This window comes from Homarus americanus, unplaced genomic scaffold, assembly GCF_018991925.1.
Source record: "Homarus americanus isolate GMGI-L3 unplaced genomic scaffold, GMGI_Hamer_2.0 scaffold33963, whole genome shotgun sequence".
In the NCBI taxonomy this organism is placed as follows: Eukaryota; Metazoa; Arthropoda; class Malacostraca; order Decapoda; family Nephropidae; genus Homarus; species Homarus americanus.
In genome coordinates, this window is record NW_024720436.1 from 50,062 (window position 1) to 60,000 (window position 9,939).

The following is a 9,939-nucleotide window of genomic DNA, read 5'->3' on the forward strand; positions in this document are numbered from 1 at the left end:
CCATTACTAACAGCTTCTATCACCATTGCCAACATCTGCCACCATTGCCAACACCTGCTGCCACCATTACTAACACCTGCTGCCACCATTACTAACAGCTTCTATCACCATTGCCAACATCTGCCACCTATGCCAACATCTGCTGCCACCATTACCTACATCTGCCACCATTAAAAATCTCTTCTGCCACCATTACCAACACCTGCTGCCACCATTGCAAACACCTGCTGCCACCATTACTAAGAGCTCCTGCCATCATTACTAACATCACCTGTCACAATTACCAACACCTGCTGCCACCATTGCCAACACCTGCTGCCACCATTACTAACAGCTTCTGCCACCATTACCAACACCTGCTGCCACCATTACTAACAGCTTCTGCCACCATTACCAACACCTGCTGCCACCATTACTAACAGCTTCTGCCACCATTACCACCACCTACTGCCACCATTAACAACACTTGCTTCCACCATTGCTACTATCTCCTGCCTTCATTCCCAACATCTGCTGCCACCATTATCAACATCTGCTGTCATCATTACCAACACCTGCATCCACTATTACCACCATTTATTGCCACCACTACCGCCATCTTCTGCCACCATTACCACCACCTACTGCCAACTTCATCGGGTGATAACACATTCTCTGGTAAAAACATCATCACTTTACTTAGCTTCCTTCTCCTCTTCTTTCTCCTCCTCCCTCTCTTCTTCCTCCTCCTCTTCTTCCTCTCCCTCCTCTTCTTCTTCCTCCTCTTCTTTTTTCATACCTTCCTCTTTCATCATTTCGTATTACTCGTTCCCCTCCTTCCTCTTCTCTCCTTCCTTCCTCCTCCTTCTTCGTGTCTCTCCCCCTACTCCTATTTCTCCTCATCCATCTTTCCTTCCCCCCCCTCTCTCTCTCTCTCTCCTCCTACTCTCACAACTCCTCCTCCTCCTCTTCCTCTCTCGTCTTCCAACTCTTCTTCTGTGTTGTCATCCTCTTCCACCTGCTCTTCTCTTGCTTTTTCCTCCTCCTCCTCCTCTTCCCCTTCCTCCTCTTCTTCGTCTTCTCCTTCCTCCTCTTCTTCGTCTTCTCTTTCCTCCTCCTCCTCTTCGTCTTCTCCTTCCCTCCCCTCCTCTTCGTCTTCTCTTTCCTCCTCCTCTTCTTCGTCTTCCCCACACTTAACATAATAATCCCATTTCCAGGCGTTTGTAAACTTAATCAATCTCATATACGTCACACCTTGCACGACACGACGCTATCCGACACGACGCTATCCGACACGACGCTATCCGACACGACGCTATCCGGCACGACTTTATTCCGACACGGCGCTATCCAACACGACTATCCGACACGACGCTGTCCGACACGACGCTATCCGACACGACGCTATCCGACACGATGCTATCCGACACGGCGCTATCAACACGACGCTATCCGACGACGCTATCAACACGACGCTATCCGACACGACGCTATCCGACGGCGCTGTTCAACACGACGCTATCCGACACGACGCTATCAACACGACGCTATCGACACGACGCTATCCGACACGACGCGATAAACGTGCGCAAGCTTGGGTGGCGAAGGATGGTAGCAGCCCGTGTGTGTGTGTGTGTGTGTGTGTGTGTGTTTTGCCGGGAGTCAGCTGGGGTACCTGTGTTAATGTTTGTCATTTATATTCACACACGGAGGAAGGAAGGAAGGAAGGAAGGGAGGGAGGGAATGAAGGACTGAAGGAAGGAAGGAGGGAGGGAGGGAAGAAGGAAAGAAGGAAGGAAAAAAAGAGACTGAGAAAAAGAGAGATAGAGAGAGAAAGAAAAGAGAAAGAAAGACAAAAAACAGAGACAGACAGGCAAAGAAAGAAAGAAAGACAGACAGACAGACAGACAGACAGACAGGCAGACAGACAGACAAACAGACAGACAGACAGACACAGACACAGACAGACAGACACAGACAGACACAGACAAACAGACAGACAGACAGACAGACACAGACAAACACAGACGAACGGAGCAGAACGAACAGACACAGGAGCAAACAGACAGACAGACAAGCAGAGAGACAGAGGACACGGAGCAGACAGACACAGACAAACAGACAGACAGACAGACAGACACAGACAGACACAGACAGGGACAAGTAAGACTCTCAACCCAACACGTTCTCAGGTAACTTATTTAATACTTTCACGTGACTCAAGTCGATTCCTGGACCTGCGATACTGACTCACTGCCTGACTCTACACTGATTGACCCTATACACTGTCTGACTCACTACCTGACTCTACACTAACACACTTCCTGACTGACTCGCTTCACTACACTACGGGGTGACTCGACACTGAATGACTCACTACATTACTGACTGACTCTCTACACTGACTCACCCAGTACCTGACTATTCTACTGACTGACTCTACAATGACTGACTTACTACCTGACTACACTACTGACTGACTCTACACTCTCTGATTCACTGACTCCGATCGACGAGTCACCTAACTTAACCTAACCCTCGTCTAGGTAATTTCAATGTGCACGGACGCCCAAACTACCCAATTATGTAGTTTAATTTACCTCTAACCATCAAGCATCTTTGTCAGGAAATTTGTCTTTGAGTTTAATAGAAAAAAATTAATTACTGAAGCTTATGTGATGTTGTCATATAATTTACGTAATGTTGAAATAATTCCTATAATTCAATATATATAATTTAGTGTTATAATCTTGGAATGTTATCGTTATGGTTAGGTCAGGTTAGGTTAGGTTAGGTCAATGTTAGGTTAGGTTAGGTTAGGTCAATGTTAGGTTAGGTTAGGTTAGGTCAATGTTAGGTCAGGTTAGGTTAGGTTAGGTCAATGTTAGGTCAGGTTAGAGAGAGAGAGAGAGAGGAGAGGCAGTAAGTCTGCGTAATGACGCAAAGACGCTTCGTAATTGAACAAGAAGAAAATGCCCAATGTCTCGCCAGACTTCACCACCACCATACCTCCACATCTCGACCACACCACCACCACGACCATCCTCTACCACACCGCACCACGACCACATCCTCTACCACACCACCATACTACCACCACACCACTACCACCACCACCACAACCACATCCTCGACCACACCACCACCACTACCACATCCTCGACCACACCACCACCACGACCACATCCTCTACCACACCACCACCACTACCACATCCTCGACCACACCACCACCACGACCACATCCTCTACCACGCACCACCACTACCACATCCTCGACCACACCACCACCACGACCACATCCTCTACCACACCACCACCACTACCACCACTGTTACCACACACCACCACCACAACCACCACCACTACCACACCACCACCACCACCACCACCACTACCACACCAGCACCACCACTACCACCACCACCACCACACCACTACACCACCACCACTACCGCCCACCAGCACCACCACCACTGCCACACCACTACCACCGCCACTACCACACCACCACCACAACTCTACCACACCGCCACCACACCACCACACCACCACAACTCTACCACACCGCCACCACACCACTGCCACACCACCACCACTACCACACCACCACCACAACTCTACCACACCACACCACTACCACACCACCACCACTACCACCACCACCACACCACCACCACACCCACTACCACACCACCACCACCGCTATCACACTACCACACCACCACCACACCACAGTCTCCACCGTTAAAAGGCTCACTAAGCACTGTTCCCGGGACAAAATTAACACATGTAATCTTTGTTAATCTTTAGTCCAAAACTTTTAATTCCTTGAGTACGAAAGCAACCCCCCTGAGTACAGTGAATTAGCTCACTGAGTAAGATATCCTAATCCCTTGAGTACAATGACTAAACCCCTTGAGTACAATGACTTAACCCCTTGAGTACGATGACTTAACCCCTGGAATGATATGACTTAACCCCTTGAGTACGATGGCTTAATCTCTTGAGTACAGTGACAACCCTTGAGTACAATGACTAAAACCCTTGATTACAATGACTTAACCCCTCGAATACAATGACCACCCTTTAAATGCGATGTCTTAACCCCTTGAGTACAATGACGTGGTTGATTACAATGAATTAACCTCTTGAGTACGACGGTTTATACACAGTGGACTAAACCTCTTTATACAGTCAACAACCCCTTTATAGTGGCAAAGTCATAAGATTTCAATAATATCAACAAAACGGGCAAACAAAAACAAGTAAACAATAATCTGTCATAATAGGGAGAGAATTTTCCCCCGCCATGCCATAATAGGGAGAGAATTTTCCCCCGCCATGCCATAATAAGGAGAGAATTTTCCCCCGCCATGCCATAATAAGGAGAGAATTTTCCCCCACCACGGTACAACATAAGCTGCCTAGGATGTCTAATCTTCAGGTGACGCCGAGATACTTATTTCAATATCAAAACAACACTTACTAATTCCTTACAACAAACATAGTGTGTGTGTGTGTGTGTGTGTGTGTGTCAGTTCCGTAATCACCTGAAGATTAATCACCCCAACTGATTTCACCTGATAATTAACAACCCTAACGTTACCTGGTGGTTAGGTTAGGTTCGGTTAAGTTAGGTTAACGTTAGGGTGGTTAATCTTCAGGTAAAATAACCAGGGGGTGTTAATCTTCAGGTAATCTTATGTTGTGTGGCGGGATTAATTTTTATATCCTCTTAGTTTAGGTTTGAGGATTAAAGAAAGTATTGGAACATTGTTGATTTTTTTTTCAATATATAAAATTAATAAAACATTAATGATATGTAGGTAAATATAAATAATACGTACTGTTAATATTATCGTCATTATCAACTTTTAACAGATAATTGGCAATACATTTACCTCATTAGTAACTTTTAACAAATCAAAATATGAACTGAATTTCATTATTAATTCATTTTTATAACAGGTAATGGCAGCTTTAAATAAAAATCCAGGAATACTCGTCGAAATGAACAAGTGTAACAAAAAAGCAACACTCAAATCCGCCAGAATCCTTTTGGAAAAGGTTTGAGTCGCCTGACCGAGCCGACAAAAACTCATCATCTCCGACTCCAACACCATTTGTTCTCCCACAGAAAACGAGACTTGTTTACCTTATAGCGGCGCGCTCTCCAGGGGGGACGAAGCTATTTGTTCCCCGGGACCCCTGTGGATATACCTGCTCTTATACCCACTTACATTCGTGCACAAACCGAGTTACACACACACACACAAACACACACACACACACACACACACACACACGCACACACACACACACACACACACACACTAACCCTTAATGCTTGTAATCAAATAATTCCGTAACGACGTTTAAAGTTTGGTAATTGTTCCAAGTTTTACACAGAGAACGTCATAACTCAGCTGTTTACCGTCACAATCCTCGTCTTCAGTACCTTCACTACACTGGTTCATTTAATCCAGAAAATTACGTAGAAGACTTTGAAAATAATTAACTTTTGCAGTTTGAAGTTCCTTTTATACACCGCTGTACACTATGCCCTCAGATCTAAAATGGCTTATAAAGTTGCCTACTGGAAATAAATCATTGTGTGTTACTATTAGTTTTATTTCTAGTTTCCTATTAAAATAATGTTGAAAATATACAAAAATAAGTTACTTAAATTATCTGTTTTCCTGGTATTCATATTATTTCTTTGCGAATTTAGATAGAATTATTATTATTATTATTATTATTATTATTATTATTATTATTATTATTATTATTATTACTACTACAACTACTACTACTACTACTACTACTACTACTACTACTACTACTACTACTACTATTACTACTACTACCAAACACGAACCATCTTCTTACAATTTAACGACATGAGTCAGCATCTTTCCCTGGCAAGGTTTTGCATTTGTCGAATTTATACAACCACTCTCTCTCTCTCTCTCTCTCTCTCTCTCTCTCGCCCTCTTACACAAAACACAACACAAACATGAATCCCATTATAATAATCTAGTGAGTCTAATAACAAATTTTGCCTCGTGTTTTGCAGGAGGTCTGGGAGTGAGCTGGGACTGGGGCAAATGGTGGACCTATGATGGTATCTCAGGTGAGTGCTGAGACTAAGCTGAGAGATGAGTAAGCTGGGGATTCATTTGGGAGTTATGTGTGAGCTGAGAGTTAGATGAATAAGCTGGGGTTGATGAGATGTGTGTGAGCTGAGAGTTAGATGAATAAGCTGGGGTTGATGAGATGTGTGTGAGCTGAGAGTTTAGATGTGTAAGCTGGGAATTATTTGAGAAAGCTTTGATTGACATGAGTTGGATAAATAAGCGGGGAAAATTTAAGAAAGCTGTAACTGAGCTGACACTTTAGATGAGTAAGCTTAATACGATGTAAAAAAAGTTGAGACTGAGCTGAAAAGTAGCTGGGAGTTAACTGAGAGTGAGCTGGAAATGAGCTAAGTTAATTAAGAAAAGGCTAGGAGTCAGCTGAGAGTAAAATGGGGTTAACCTGAGAGTGAGCTGCAATTAGCTGAGAGTGAGCTGGAAATGAGATGAAAATGTAGTGTTGAATTAAGAGTGAGATAAGAATATGAGCCAGGTGTGAGCTGAGAGTGAGCCAGGTGTGAGCCAGGTGTGAGCTGAGAGTAAGCCAGGTGTGAGCTGGGAGTGAGCTAACATAAATTAACCCTCACCTCGTCTCTCAGGGAATTAATTATCTCAAAATCATATATTCACCTTCCTGGTTTCTCAGCGCCGACCATATTGGCATTTGTGTGTGTGTGTGTGTGTCTTTCTATCTTTGTCTGTCTGTCTCTCACCCCCTCCCCCTTCCCCTCCCTTCCTCCTTCCCCTTCCCACTGAACTCCCTTCTTCTCCCCCCTCTCACCCTCCACTCCTCCCTCCCCACCCCTCACCCCTCTGCCACTCCTTCCACCACTCACCCCTCTCCCACTCCTCCACCACTCACCCCTCTTCCACCCCCTCCCCCCTCTCCCACTCCACCCACTCACCCCTCTCCTCCCTCTCAACAACTCCCAAGAATAATACAACAGAGAGATGATCAATTACCTCCTTGGGTAGGCAAGGTGTTTGGAACCTATCAGTGTTTAAACTTCAGTAAACACTCACCTGCAATCTAGTTATTGACGAGAGCCAATATAACCTAACCTAACCTAACCTAACTTTAACCTAACCTAACCTGTCCTAACCTAACCTGACCTAACCTAACTTTAACCTAACCTAACCTGTCCTAACCTGACCTAACCTAACCTGTCTAACCTTACATGACCTGACCTGACCTAACTTGACCTGACCTGACCTAACCTACACGGCCAGCTTGAAGTGCTCAGGCCACAGAAGTTAGAGCCACTGGGAAGACTTACACACACACACACACACACACACACACACACACACACACACACACACACACCTGCCTTGTGATTGCCTTGGCAGCCCTGTGGCTCACTCACTCACTCACTCACACGCTCACTCACTCACTTGAAGAAACATCCCTCACACGCGGTATACATCCATCACTGAGGCTAGGTTAGGTTAGAAGAAGCAGGCATTTTGTTGACTTAATGTAGGCATAAATAGAACGTTGATGCCTCTGACGTCATCACTTCTTCCCCCACTGACGTCATCACCTCTTCCCCCACTGACGTCATCACCTCTTCCCCCACTGACGTCATCACCTCTTCCCCCACTGACGTCATCACCTCTTCCCCACTGACGTCATCACCTCTTCCCCTGGCTTCATGAATAATTAAATCAATATAATTTTTTCCCTACCTTTGAATTCATAATTAAATTTACCAGCGTAATATCCCACCTACCTCTCTCACACACACACACACACACACACACCTTCCTACCTACCTTTAATTATCTTTTTAATACAACCTGAACATATTGAAACTTACCTCATTAAATTACTAAGTGTTATATATACCATTAAAACTATTTATTTATATATATACATTATGTCAGTTTATTTAGTGGTGTTTTTATCTATTAATTATTTCATTAACTATAAATAAAACTGTTTGTGTTTTTTCTTTATTTATTGTGTTTTATTACATTTCTAAGCCATGTCGTAAGATAAATGGATGTGTTTGTTTTGTTTTTCGTGTCTGTGTTTGTGTTTTTCTGTTTTGTTTTTGTTTGAGTCTATTCTGTGTGTGTGTGTGTGTGTGTGTGTGTGTGTGTGTGTGTGTGTGTGTGTGTGTGTGTGTGTGTGTGTGTGTCTGTGTTTGTCTGTGTGTGTGTGTGTGTGTGTGTCTGTCTGTGTGTGTGTGTGTGTGTGTGTGTGTGTGTGTGTGTGTGTGTGTGTGTGTGTGTGTGTGTGTGTGTGTGTGTGTGTGTGTGTGTGTGTGTCTGTCTGTCTGTCTGTCTGTCTGTCTGTCTGTGTGTGTGTCTGTTTGTCTGTCTGTGTTTGTTTCTCTGTCTGTCTATTATTATACTGTTTTGTCTGTCTGGCTGTCTGTAAGCCTGTCTCACCTCACTTCTTCTGTCCCTCCCTTTCTAACTCTCCTCCTTCCCTCCCCTCACACACCCTCCCTCTCACTCGCACTCTTCCTCCCTCACTCTCCCTCATTTATTCTCCCTACCTTCCTCCTCCCACTCACCCCCACCCTCCCCCCCTCACCCCACTCACCCCCCTCCCCTCACCCTCCCCCCTCACCCCACTCGCTCATCCACCCACTCACCCCACCCACTCTTCCCTCACCCCTCGCTCATCCCACCCACTCACCCCACTCTCTCTCCCTCAGGACCACAGTTTTGGGGGCTGATCAACCCAGAATGGTCACTATGTACTCACGGTCGACGCCAGAGTCCAGTCAACCTCGAACCTAGTACTCTACTCTTCGACCCTAACTTAAGGCCACTACACGTTGATAAACACAGGGTAAGTAGCTCCTTTAAGTAACATTATAAGTATTAAGTAGATCTATAAGTAACTTGAAGCCACTACAGGTCTTATATGGTGTGTGTGTGTGTGTGTGTGATGACCAATGTGTGTGATATTATTGACAGTAATGTGTGTGTGTCTGTACTCAACAACAAGAGTACTTTCGAAAACACGAGTACATAGTCAATTAGCCATTAGCATTAACAAATTAACAAACTTCAAATTATGATTTTTTTTTTCAATAATTCATGAAAAAACAGCAAAATGTCACAAGCAAAATATCCATTATGTATACACCGTCTATTAATACTCGTATCCATACACTGAATAATGTATAAACCTATTCATTAGAGCACTGTGGAGAATATACGGTGTTTACAGAGTCCCTTGATGTTTGTGTTTACAGAGTCCCTTGATGTTTGTGTTTACAGAGTCCCTTGATGTTTGTGTTTACAGAGTCCCTTGATGTTTGTGTTTACAGAGTCCTTTGATGTTTGTGTTTACAGAGTCCCTTGATGTTTGTGTTTACAGAGTCCCTTGATGTTTGTGTTTACAGAGTCCCTTGATGTTTGTGTTTACAGAGTCCCTTGATGTTTGTGTTTACAGAGTCCCTTGATGTTTGTGTTAACAGAGTCCCTTGATGTTTGTGTTTACAGAGTCCCTTGATGTTTGTGTTCACAGAGTCCCTTGATGTTTGTGTTTACAGAGTCCCTTGATGTTTGTGTTCACAGAGTCCCTTGATGTTTGTATTCACAGAGTCCCTTGATGTTTGTGTTTACAGAGTCCCTTGATGTTTGTGTTTACAGAGTCCCTTGATGTTTGTGTTTACAGAGTCCCTTAATGTTTGTGTTTACAGAGTCCCTTAATGTTTGTGTTTACAGAGTCTCTTGATGTTTGTGTTACAGAGTCCCTTGATGTTTGTGTTTACAGAGTCCCTTGATGTTGGTGTTTACAGAGTCCCTTGATGTTTGTGTTTACAGAGTCCCTTGATGTTTGTGTTTACAGAGTCCCTTGA

The 9,939-nt window shown here is 44.2% G+C and overlaps 1 pseudogene; it reads left to right on the forward strand.

Annotated features, from left to right (window-relative positions):
- The window catches only part of LOC121860536, a 97,695-nt pseudogene that overhangs the window by 35,668 nt on the left and 52,088 nt on the right, over positions 1–9,939 (forward strand).